The sequence below is a fragment of the Dipodomys merriami genome, unplaced genomic scaffold, assembly GCF_024711535.1.
Source record: "Dipodomys merriami isolate MVZ:Mamm:240054 unplaced genomic scaffold, mDipMer1.0.p SCAF_9, whole genome shotgun sequence".
Classification (NCBI taxonomy): Eukaryota; Metazoa; Chordata; class Mammalia; order Rodentia; family Heteromyidae; genus Dipodomys; species Dipodomys merriami.
The window spans coordinates 39,969,728-39,983,010 of record NW_027206512.1 but is presented as its reverse complement, the minus strand read 5'-3'; positions in this window follow the sequence as shown (position 1 = coordinate 39,983,010).

Here is a 13,283-nt window from a genome sequence, read left to right as displayed (position 1 = left end):
GAATAATAATTGAGGTCCTGTCTTTCACTCAGGATTATAGCATGGTTCTATTTAATAATAGCCTTCATTTTATTAGCTAAAAAGCACTATGAAATTGTGAATGGCACTGTGGTCCTAAAGATGTTCCAATAAAAAAAATCTGTTCCTAGGATTTCCAGCAATATGAAAATCTCTTCAAATTAGCCCCAGAATTTAATCTAGAGGAGTTTCATAGTTAGAATTTTTATTGTAATGGATCAAGGATATTGTACCTAGTGTAATCAAATATTAATCTAATGGCCCTCATCAAGTAATTAGTATGGAATGTATTATGTTCTCCCCCTGTAAAAACCAGAGACTAGTCCACAGTCATTGCAAAGTTGATGTGAAGCCAGACACCAAAGAAGTCCAGCTATAGCCTGAAAGAGTCACATCTGAGATTATTGTGCAAACTCAACCTAATTATGAAAGAGGAAAGGTTAACCCAAAGGGTGAACCAATTCAACGGTCATACTCACTTTACAATATGGGAGGAGGAGAGAAGGTTTGGGATAGGAAAATGTGGGAGAAAATGAGGGAGGGGATAATACAGTTAAAAAATGTACATATTATCTGACATATGTAACTATAACTCTTCTGTACATCATCTTTACAATAAAGTCTAAATTTAAAAAAGAAGGTTAACCATATAACTCATCAAAGTTATGAAAAATAGCACAAAATTCAGACAGAAAGATTTTTGTGTGTGCTTTGTGTGCTAATCTCCGTGTGTCTATTGGAGATTGATCCATCAACTTATATATGTAAATGTCTGATGTTGGTAGCATAAAGAACATATTTAGTTCCCTTCTTTCTGTGTTTATTTGTTTTTGCAGTTCGAAGTGGAAGGTTGTTCAAAAAGAGAGAGATCCAAGGGGGAGGATGATGAAAGGGATGGTATTGATCAAGATGCTTTTTACTCATGATCTGACCGGCTGAATTGAAACTCTGCTATATAACTACTTAAAGATAACAAACAATTACAAAGAGAGAGTCTAGATGTCTGCCTCAGAGCATCTTCTTAAGGATTTTCTCCCTCTTTTGAAGAAGTCTCAGTTCTCTTTTATCATACATCTGCCCTGGGGTCTTACAAACTAAAAACCTCAAGAATTGCTACATTATCAATAGGGAATTAGTTCTCATTGAGGTTTTTATCCCCATGAGGATTTTTCTCCTTCTCAGCTACAACTTTTCATATGACTAAAGCCTCCAAATATACAATTGATCTACAGATTTTTAAAATTGTGTTTACTAACTTTGAATTGGTGGCCTTACAGTAAATAACCTACATTCATTTGTAATTGGATAACTGATATTTAATAGCTTGTTCTTACCTGTGGGCAATATTTAATATAGTTAATATAAATATAATATAATAATATAAAACATGATATAAATATAATATACATAAATAAAGTTAGTCTCAAATATGGACCATTTGTTCTTCAGGTTTATTATTAAAGAAGTATTAATAGCACCTAGTAGCTATTTCAATCATACATATTTTGCATTTGAGGTATTTTTACCTCAGAAAGATTAGTATTATGTAGAATTAGTTTCAAAATAGTGATAAATAACTTCTTTTTATCAGCATCTTAAGGAAGGAAACTCCTATGCTTCTAAGGAGGTTGGAGGAGGGTTTTACTTGGCTGGTATTCTGTATGTGTGGCTGAGGTGATTAGTTTTCCATTGTAGAACAAAAATCCATTATAACTGAAAAATATCCCCAGTAGCTCTTTTAAAAATGAAGTTGTCATTTTGATCTCCATCTGCTTGGATCACTGCCTAGCTCTCTCTTGGCTGAAACGCTGGCATTGTGTTGAAGCATAGCACGTGTTTTAGTCTTTCAATCCCCAGGACAATCAGCAGAAAAGAGAAAACATGCTTATTTTGAAATGATTAGCCAACTCCCAATGACAAAGTTCTAGCTACAGTTCTGATTTCCCCACTCATCGCTAAGAAAAAAAAAATGATACGACCCTATTCAATTAGAGCATGTTGAGCTGGAAAATTCTACTTTTGACATTTCCTTCTCTACAATGAGGAATGGGCTTTTCCAGATTGTGGCTTTCTACTTTATCCTTTACAAATAGAATTTTTAAAGTCCTTCTATTCATTTGCAGTTTGGAATTTTGCTAAGACCTATAATCACCAAAGTGATAGCTACCAATTTAGGTTACAGTATATAGAATAAAACTTATTATATCACCTGGCATATATAGCTTTTATGACCTATATAAAGTATAGTAAGTATGAGATATGCATTTAATATTTTTCAATTGTCACCTGTAGAGGCTCTGCAGAGGCTGGACACAGTAGTGATATTTGTCATTTTGCACCAGCAACTGGTATATGGCAAACTTCTGCCAGTGTGTGCTTTGAAAGTACACATGGATTCTGAGCCTATTCAGGTGTCATGCAATTAGTTTGTTACATAATCAGTGACAATGCATCACAGCTGTTTCCTGACCCCCTACACCTGTCCATTATATAATTTATTCCCATTAACAGTTAACCATCTCTCAGGCTACACACCATTCGAAACAAGTTTACACCTCCATATATCTTAAATTATTTCAATGTATAATAAGTTTTGTATATTTAATAACTTCTGTATAGCGATGATCATGACCTGAATATTAAATACTCTACCTAAGCCCGTGGGTTAAAAACATGGCACCCAGCTGATGGAGCTATTTTGGGAGGTGGTAAGAACTTTAGGCTCTAGGATCTAGATGAAGTAGGCCACGATGGATTTACCCCTGAGAATCATACTTGGTTCTTGGCCTCTCCTTCTCATTTCCCTTCTCTTTTTCCTGTCTGCCAAGAGATGAGCTGCCCTCCAATTCTACCACTGTGACATCCTGTCCCATCACAACCCAGAGAGCCAAGAACTATGGAGTGACATTTTTGAAGATATGAATCAAAGTTTTTCTAACAGGCATTTTGGTCACAGTTATACACAAATAACTAACAGAGATTTAGATCAATACACTTTCTGTCTTCTGAATCAGAGTATTTCAAATGTGTCTCCCTTGGATCAATACCATCAGCATCACTCTGGGTTGTGTTGGAAATGAAAATTATCAGGCCTTGCCACAAACCTGATCCTTTGATCTAAGTCCTGGAAATTCGAACAAGGTTGCCAGGTAATTGTGACAAATGCTAGTGCTTTAGGATCACTGTCATATTTGGTTGATTAATCAAAGAACTATCATACTCATAGAAGTATTCATATTGTGACAGTGTCCTGTTTCTCATTTTTCCAAAGACTGTATATTGAAAACTAAATAGGTTTATCATATGTCCCATTCAAAGAGAATTCAAATAATATAATTCCTTAAAAAGGCATAATCAAAGTCCAACAAAAGTCCAACAAAAGTGTACTTGAAATGGAGCTCAGTGGGGTGGGTGGGCAGGGAAGGAGAGGAGGGCAAGAGAAGAATAGAAGAAGAATAGGAAGAGAAGTAGGGGAGAATGCAAGCAATAACTCAATGTATAAACTACAAAATTAAGAAAAGTAAGGGAAGCGGTGGGTTGGGCAGGATGGATGAGAATGCTGAACAGGGTGACATTGATCAAGATACATTGTGTTCATAAATGGCTTTGTTAAACAGCAACTCCCTTGTACAACTAATCATGATAAGTTAAAAACTCTCTTTTAAAGAAAAAACCAAATGGCTGATATTTCCTTGTATGAAAATAGTATTGTCAATCTATGCCAAAGTGTAGATTATCAAGACATACTTTGAAAAAGTCTGATATATACTAAGAAACAATTTAATACCTGAGGGGCATGAATAAAATGATTAGGAAAAATTTCAGCTTTGTTTTTTTGTTACTCTATGTGTATATATTTGAAGATAAACATAAAATAAGAGAAAGAAAATAAAAATTTTAAACATCAAATGTTTTAATATTAAACAAGCCTATATGAGCAAAATTTTATCCATGGACTAAACTCTTAAGCCTAATGTGAGTTTTTTGTTTTTTTTTTTGTTAAATTCCTGTCTCTGCTGATGGGTAATAGACATGACCCTTACCAGTTCTATCAATGATAGAAATAATGAGCCTTTTCTTTGACTTTCTCCCTTTCAAAGTCATTTAATCTAATCACCAACTCCCTCACAAAGGTCCTGTAAAATTGGTAGGTATTTCTGACTTTAATTCTTCCTGGAGTTTGTTGCCCTCTGGTTAATGTGTGACCTTTGGTTACAATAACTCTTTTAAAGGGTCATTTTGTACTTCTAAGCCCACAGTTTAAAAGAGGAACGGTGGTTTTATTTTTAATTTTCTACTGAAGAAATACTGAAGCTGGAGAAAGATTCAAATCACAATGTGTATTGTAAATGCTTGGAAGATCAAGGACAGAGGGAGCTGGGGAAGGCAGTCTGTGGGAGGCCGGGTGGGGGTGACATCAAGGGGCCCTCTGCCCCTTCAGGGGCTGACAACATAGTCATATTTGCATGGTTTGCTCACAATCACCATAGGGGAGTCTGGCTGCAACAGTTCTTGCTCAATTACAGCCTCTTTGCCATATGAGCTCTCTCCCGGCACCATGCATCAATCAAAAACTTTCAATCTTACCTCACACTGTGAATAACCGAGTCTCATAGGGTGGTAGTAATTGGAAAAAAAAATGACTCCAACACTTTCAGGATTTGCAAAACATTCATTGGGAGTTTTGGTATCCCTGCTCTTTTAAGTGTTTTAGACTATTCTCCTTAAAGCCACTATTCTTTCTGACCACTCGGCTATGAACAAATTATTAAAAAAGTGTTTTTAATTGGTCTCTTGTATGGTTCCACAACTTAGGAAGAGAAGGGAGAAGGGTAGACTAAGAATCAAATTAACTCTGGGAAAGTCTCATGCTAAATATGATAATTAGGTTTTTATTAGCTTGAAATGGCTCATGTTTTTGTGAGTATCAAAACAGTAACTTCAAGTTCTAATATATTCAGAGAAAAGAACATCTATTTAGAAGTTAAGCTGTTATAAAAATAAAACAAATAATATGTAACTTTTTGTATTCTTGAAAGTGTTTCCTACATCCATACCCATCACTTTAATTTTTAAATTTAATTATATAAAGGGCTGTTAGTAGTAGAATGGTTAGAGGCTATTTTATCTACTTCCACAAAGAATCGAGTAAGAAATTGATTTAAATATTATTAAAATAAACTAATTTGTGATAATTAATAAGAGAAATGCACTGATTACCATATTGAGTTTTTATCTGCAGTATTTATTGATGTTGTATCCAAGGTTTCCTGACATTTTGGGAAATTTCTCCCAGTTTATTATAAGCAACTTTTATTCTTAAGGTCTAGAATTATTCTGCATTATTTTATTATTTATTATTAATAACCTTGCAAAATAAGGATTAATGAGATACAGAACAATATTTTATGGAACTATGACAGGGTTTATGAGATATGGCAAATATAGTATACCAGACCTGATTTATTTTTCCAATTTCACAGATGATTCGAATATTTTCTGGTTCTGAGTGGGTTCTCTGTTTTGTTTTTCCCTCTATGGCAGCATTTACTATGCCCTAATTTCTATATCAGTAGTATTTTATCATCCTTCTGGAATAGAAATTATATTGTATTTTTTTAACAAAAGTAATAGTGGGCAAGGCCTTTGATTCACAAAAAAATATTCAAATACTTTTGTAATCATGGTTTTAAATGAACATATATAAGCATCCAATTAAATGTATTGTACAAATAGATATTGCTTATTATATTGAGGGTAGGATATGCAAAGGTTATCAGATTCTCTAAGTGCTCTGAAATTGAAGGCAATTTTGAGACAATTTATGTCAATCGTCTCTCACACTCCAGATAATGAAATGGAGGTTTAAAGAGGTTAAGCTGGTGTCATTCATTATGGCCTTTATAATATTATGTGTCAATGATAAGGTAAGCATATCACACAAATGAATACCTTTAGTCAATTAAACATTACTAGATAATAAAGCTTTATACATTTTACTAACAAGAATGCTTTATTTCACTCAGCATTGCTGTTTCTTGCTTTGGTATTCCTGTTTTATACAAGTAGAATAACATTTTGCTTTGGCTTTCGACTCACAATCGGGTTTAAAATATAACTGTTATATGTAAAATGAAAGTGTGTGTATATGTTTTTGTGTGTATGTGTGTGTGTGTGTGTGTCTATCTGTCTGTCTGTCTTTCTGTCTGTATGTAACCATACTTTGGAAGCCTTTTAGAAAAAGCCTAAATGGGGAAGGGGTGCTATGGCTCAAGTGGTAGAGCACTTGGCTTGAGCTGAAGAGCTCAGGGAGAGCACCCAGGCCCAGAGTTCAAGCCCCACAACTGACAAAAAAAAAGAAAGAAAAGAAAAAAAAAGCCTAAGTGGTCGTTGATAACATCACCACAAAATAATCAGTTCCATGGAATACATAGTTTTGAAACAGTCTTATGTGTATCAGAGTCACAAAAGTCCTACAGGGTGGACAAAGCGAGTTATCATAGCAAAGCTGCTGCCCAGCAGGATGGCTGTTACAAGGATACAGATGACACATTTTTTTTCTTTTCCTATGGATAAAGAGCTTGTTACCCACTCCGCATATTCATTCTTCCCTGCATGGCATTGTGCAGCCCAGGCTGATCTTCAAACTTGAACCTGAAAAAAGTTCTTCTAGAAATTCCTTTTATTATGATTATTTTTGAGAGAAGTTTGTGAACTGAATCTAATAGTCATAGTGAAGCTGAAGCAGGCACTTGTTGCTTTCTTTTAAAATTATATATATATATATATTTTTTTATTGTAAAAATACTATACAGAGGGGTCTCATCACTTTTTTACTAGAGATAGTCTGTGTCCATTACATTGACTATTTTTTTATTATCAATATCAATATTATTACATTTCTTGTCAAACTTGTTCCCCCTTCCCTCATTTTTCTCCTCCTTTCCCTCCTCTCAACCCCCCCGCCACCGCCAAGTTGAACAGATCATTTGCAACATGTTGTCTTGTGTCTATCACTGTTACATTGGTTCTTTGTCTCACTATTCTGTTGTTCCCCTTCCCTAATTCACATAAACATATATAAAATACTAGGGTACCGGAATCAAATATAGTGACAATAGGGGATAAACCATAGGGGGAAGAAGATACAAAAGAAACAAAATTACATAGTATATTAAAAATGACAACAACAAAGAAAAACCTATTTTTGTCTTCCTCCTCAGAATCAATAATCATAGGCATTCAACATGCATTAGGAAACAGTGTCATAAACAATTTCTACTTACATTTTTCCCACAGTGTATTTTCAGAAGCTTTCCACATCCACAGTGAATAATTTCAATAAATGCATTCCTTTATTCACTCAATTTTTTGTGGTTGAACAAAGTGACAGATATTATGTTATCATTTCACTGGTGCATGTGTAAGTTTTGTTGGGTGTATCGTAAGTTAGAGATTCTGTGAATATAGACATTAAATGCTTTAAGTGTCAAGAATTATTCTCTTATTTGCATTCTATGTCTCTGTTTCCCTTCTTCCTTCCCTTCCTCCCTCTCCCCTCCCTATATTTAACTATTTTATAGAAGACAATATGGACCTTCATCAGGAACACATAAGACCAGATTGTTGTCTTTTAGTGATATTAGTAACCATGAATGATCATTGCCTTGATTTACTAATTTACCAAGCACTGTGCAATCAGTGGATTTTAATAATAATATTCTTTCTTTTTTTGTGTGTTGTTCAATGTGGTGGATTCCTCTCTCCTCATACTATCATGAACTAGTGGATTTAAATATATTTAATGGGATGTTAGATAATATATTTACTTTTTTTAGCATATAGTTTATTGTAAAGATACTGTACAGAGGGGTTACAGTTACATGAGTAAGGTAATGACTACATTTTCTATAGAGCATTGTTACCACCTCCTTTGTTTTTCCCCTTCCATCCCTTCCCTCCCTCCCCAACTCCTATATATTTACTTTCTTACAGGTATTCAAATGGTTCTGTCTGGCCCAGTTGGAGCCCATTAAAAATGGGTCTTTTAAGATAGCCAATAATAATGCTGACAGGTTATTCAAGCTAATTTTGTACATATCTCAATTAAGACCTTTAAATTTGCTACATATCTAATAATATTTGTTTTGTTTTAGAGAGAAATTGTGCTTATTAGTAAAAATGTGGGCTCTATTTGATTTTGTAACTACTTCATAGACATTTTTGCTTGGCATTTTCAATAAAAAAACACTATCTGTTATCTATCATCCATCATTTACTTACTGAATAAATACACTGAGGTAATACTGTACTTCTAATTCAAAAGGATCTTTATGTGGACTTACACCTCTTACAATGTTTTCTCCTATAAGACAAAAAGTCTTCATTTTTACCAACATAAATTATCATTTTCTTTCACTCATTGTATATTAACGACAGTCTTAGAATGTGACACCTATACTAGCAACAAATACATAATTGCAAAAAACTAGTCCCTGGTTTTCTTTCGGTTATTTTAGCTCACATTGAAGGGTTTATTCTACTGATACTGTTTATTCTACTGATAAGGTTACCATGTTTTAAAATCAAATGGAATATCTTTTTCTGTGTACTTTGTACCATTAACCCTAAATTCATATGTTATTTGATTTTAGGGAATATGCTTAAAGATTTCATTTTTTAAATAAAAATATTTATATTTTATGTAAAATTTAAGGAATATTTGTAAAAGACTCATTTCTAACTTTTCATCCCCTCTACCATATTTCTCTTCTTTCATTATAAATAACTACTTTTCAGAAAAAAATGATTGCTTATCTAGGTGGATTTTTTATCATTAGGAATTATTTTACCATTGAAATTTTATCATTAGGAAGTATACACATATATATCCTTTATTAAATGGTAACCCCTTATATAATTTGGAATTTGTTCTCTTTTTATCAATAAACCCTAGAGATAACCATATAGTGATATTTAGAGGATTACTCATTTCTTTTCAGCTATTATGTATGGCTTTTCTTTATGAGCATGCCACATTTACTATTAGACCTCTATGTTGAATATTTAAATTATTTTCAGGTTTTGCTTATTAGTTACATAGATATGAGGAAAACATTTTAGAATAACTGGTGCAAAGCACAATGTCAGTAATCTCACCAAAGGAAGTGAATTGTATAACTACAAAACTATAAACTTAGAAATAAGATATAAAGATATAAATTAAGAAGAATCAGAGGTATTTGAGTAATTGATATATGCTTAATATTTACTGACAATTTATATATCTGAAATTTTAGCTGAAAATAATAGAAGTAGGGTAGAGTTCACAAATTTTATATAAATGGTGGTGAGTCCTAAACTGACAGGAATTAAGACTGGGTGACATGGTAAGATAGACATTTTTTTCTAGCATGACCAGTGCTGTCCCTGAGCATTTTTTGCTCAAGGCTAGTGCTCTACCAGAGCACCACTTCCAAGGTAGACATTCTATAACTTTCTTTCTTTTTCTCTATATATTTCAGATTTCTATAGCAGAAGTCTAAATTTATAAGTATTATAATCATTGGATATTGCTCTTGAGGACAGTGGTTTTTATACATATGAAATTTTTAGTAATGTGCATAAATTTCTCTGGAAATATTCTGAAAAATATTTAAAAACCATCAGATCAAAACATATTTAGAAATCATCAGTTCTTTGAAAGAAATTTGGCTTTCTTTATCTTTGTCATATATTGTTAGAGTAGTTATAAGCATATAAAATTTATCCTAACATTATAAATATGTTAGAAACAATAGCAAGAAAAATATTTTTGTCCCTATTTTGGGGTTCATTTCACTTAACATCATCTTATATGGTCATATGTACATAGCTTTTGGCCTTTTCTGCTTGTCCTACACATGTACTAGTTAGTGCAAATAAGTACCATGTGATTTTTTGTTGTTGTTTTGTATTTATCTTCCCCATGGTATAACCCCTATTTTATTTGATATCCATGCCCTGCATCTTTTATATACACTTCTCTAATTTGGGGAGGGGAAGGGAAAAAAAAAGATGCTTAATGTTAGACCTGGACAGACCAAGTCAATGCAAACTTGGAAGAGAGTGATAAAGAAATTAGGTTTACATATATGTGTATATATATGCATAAGCATGTACATATATACAAACGCACATGTATACAAAACATACATACATAAACACACATGTATGTACATGTGTGTATATATACATATATATGTATATATATATATATATATATATATATATATATATATATATAGCAGAGCTCCAAGTAATGTGATTTCTGTATCTTTGACTTCCAAAGCATATACTTTTTTAAGTTATTGGGGTGAACAAATATTTAGGTAGCGGGGCGGGGAAGGTGGCTCAGTGGTAGAGCACTTGCCTTGCATGCCTGAGGCCCTGGGTTCGATTCCTCAGCACCACATAAGCAAAAAGAAAAAAGCCGGAAGTGGCACTGTGGCTCAAGTGGTAGAGCGCTAGCTTTGAGCTGAAGAGCTAAGGGACAGAGCCCAAGCCCAGAGTTCAGGCCCCATGACTGGAACCCCCCAAAAAATTAAGTAGCTATAATACATATTTGAGACCCCAAGAATTGTATTATTTCATGAGGCTTTATCAGAAAATCCTAAGTCTAAACATGTTAACTTGTGTCTTTAGAGATTTAAGTTGTTTATATATTCAGCAGATGTCTATGTCATCCTAAGCAGTATAATTTCTTACCTTATTAATTAAGTGATACCTACATAGTAGAGTGAACCTATAAATATGTAATGATGAAACATCTTCTCTTCTTTTGAGAAATCAGTTGTAAAGTAATAACTAACGAACAAGTAACTTCCGGAAGTTAGACTCACAGCTGTTATATTTATGTAAGTCTGCAGTAAAGTATGGTAGCTTTACATTTAATATCAATAATATTTCAAATTACTAATAGTTATCAAATATTTACTGGTAATATACCAATGGGAGGCAGTTTTTAAGATACTAGACCCATGAACAGTACTAAGGAAAAAAATCATTTTGTGGAATGTTAATTGTTGGTTTCAACCAGCAGATTCTGGAACTGTGGATGAAGAAATGTCCTTACAGTAACATCTTATCATTAACAATTTTAATGTTTAATAAATAATAATCCAGTATTACCATGAGGCAAGGAATGGGTTAACTGACAAACTTAGGGAAACTAGAAGTGTCTTCCCAACCTCTGTTTTATAGGTTCAGATTATCCCTTGGCTAGTTTAAGGGAATTAAGCAACAATAAACAAAAGGGCACATTCTAAGAGGTAGTTAACCAGAAATGAGGGAGTACCTGGAATAGGCTGTTTCCATAACAGATCCAGGATACCAGGAATCATTGAGATAAATAAGGGTGTCTGTGAGGATTCTTACTTTATTTTCTAGTCTTTTCTTTTTGGTACTGGGAACTGAATCCAGGATATTGCCACTAAGCTACATCCCCAGGTCCAGCTTTGAGAATTCTAATAGAGTTAAGGTCCACTAAAATTATGAACATCCTGTTTAAAGAAATTAAGAAGATGCTACAGTGAAGAAAGTGAGTCAGACTGGGCTTATGTGATACTGTCAAGAGCTTTTGTCCTTATTCTTACTTTTGTCCCTACATAATATGAGATTAGGTACTGGACAGGGACTCAACAAAAGGAACCTTTCAGAATATAGGAAAGAGTCTTTTAAATTTGAAGTCAAAATTGCACCATGTTTGAAGACTCAGACAAAGGGCAATCTTTTTAATTTCCAGAGACAATTTGGTCAGATGGGCAGAGAATGTATTAAAATGTATGCAGCAAAAATAGGGAAATGAGAGCTATCATACCATTCAGTGTCCACAGATTATAACAGCTTACTGGAAATGGACATCTTCTGAAAATGTTTTAGAGATACAGATGAAGTTGCTTATACACTGACTTGTTAGAAAGAGAGAAGTGTTTGACAACTTACAACATGTAAGTTTTTGTGGTAAATGGAGTGATGGAACTTCTGGGTTAACCACTTGTCAGAGTGCTTTCATATTCACAGCTAGAAGCAGCTCTAATTATTGTACAGGATATTTATCTGTGTGGGCTAGGTAATATACATCTTCTACTGGTTCCTTTGGTTAATATGGGGACATAGTCCCACCACAATTCAATTTCAATTACATCTTTAATTTTCTTTTTTTATTGTGAAAATACTGGACAGAGGGGTTATAATTACATGAGCAAGGTAATGAGTACATTTCTTATCAAGTATTGTTGCCTTCTCCTTTGTTTCCCCTTCCCATCCCTTCACACCCCCCCCCACCTCAAGCACCCTCCATCCCCCCTCCACTCCCCCATTTGTAAAGTTCATTTTCAACCTAATGTCTTATACATCTCATTGTCGCAATGGGTCCACCTGTATCCCTATTTAAACAATTAGTTTTTTCCCTTCCCCTCCCCAAATTATACCAACATCAAACACAGTGAAAGCAAGGGTTATATTGTGGGGCAGGGACATACAAAGCACCAAAGAAATCATCTTATAAATATGTTAGAAACAATCGCATGAAAGAAAAACATTTGAATACTTATCTTGGGGTTCATTTCACCTAACTATGGAGGTTCCTCAAAAGACTCCACATAGAGCTTCCCTATGACCCAGCAATTCCACTTTTGGGCATTTACCCAAATGATCACAAACAAGACCATACTAAAGCTACCAGCACAACTATGTTTATTGCAGCATTATTTACCATAGCTAAGATATGGAACCAACCCAGATGCCCCTCAGTAGATGAATGGATCAAGAAAATGTGGTATATATACACAATGGAATTCTATGCCTCCAGCAGAAAGAATGACATTGCCCCATTTGTAAGGAAATGTAAAGACTTGAAAAAAATTATATTAAGTGAAGTAAGCCAGGCCTAAAGAAACATAGGCCCCATGGTTTCCCTTATTTGCAATAACTAGTATGTGTCTGAGACAAGCAGAAAAGGTCAGATAAGTTGATGTTAGGTGAAATGAATCCCAAGATAAGTATTCTCTTTAATTCTTTAGCGCACTTATTTAGTGGGCAGTTGTTTCTTTGAGGATTTGTTGTTGGGGGATTTAATTTTTTGAGTTCCAAGTATATTTTAGATATGAGACCCTTATTTATTGTATGGCAAGTGAAGATCTTTTCCCAATCCTTGGGCTTTCTATTGATCTTGCTAGCTATGTCCTTTGCCATGCAGAAGCTCTGCAACTTTATGCAATCCCATT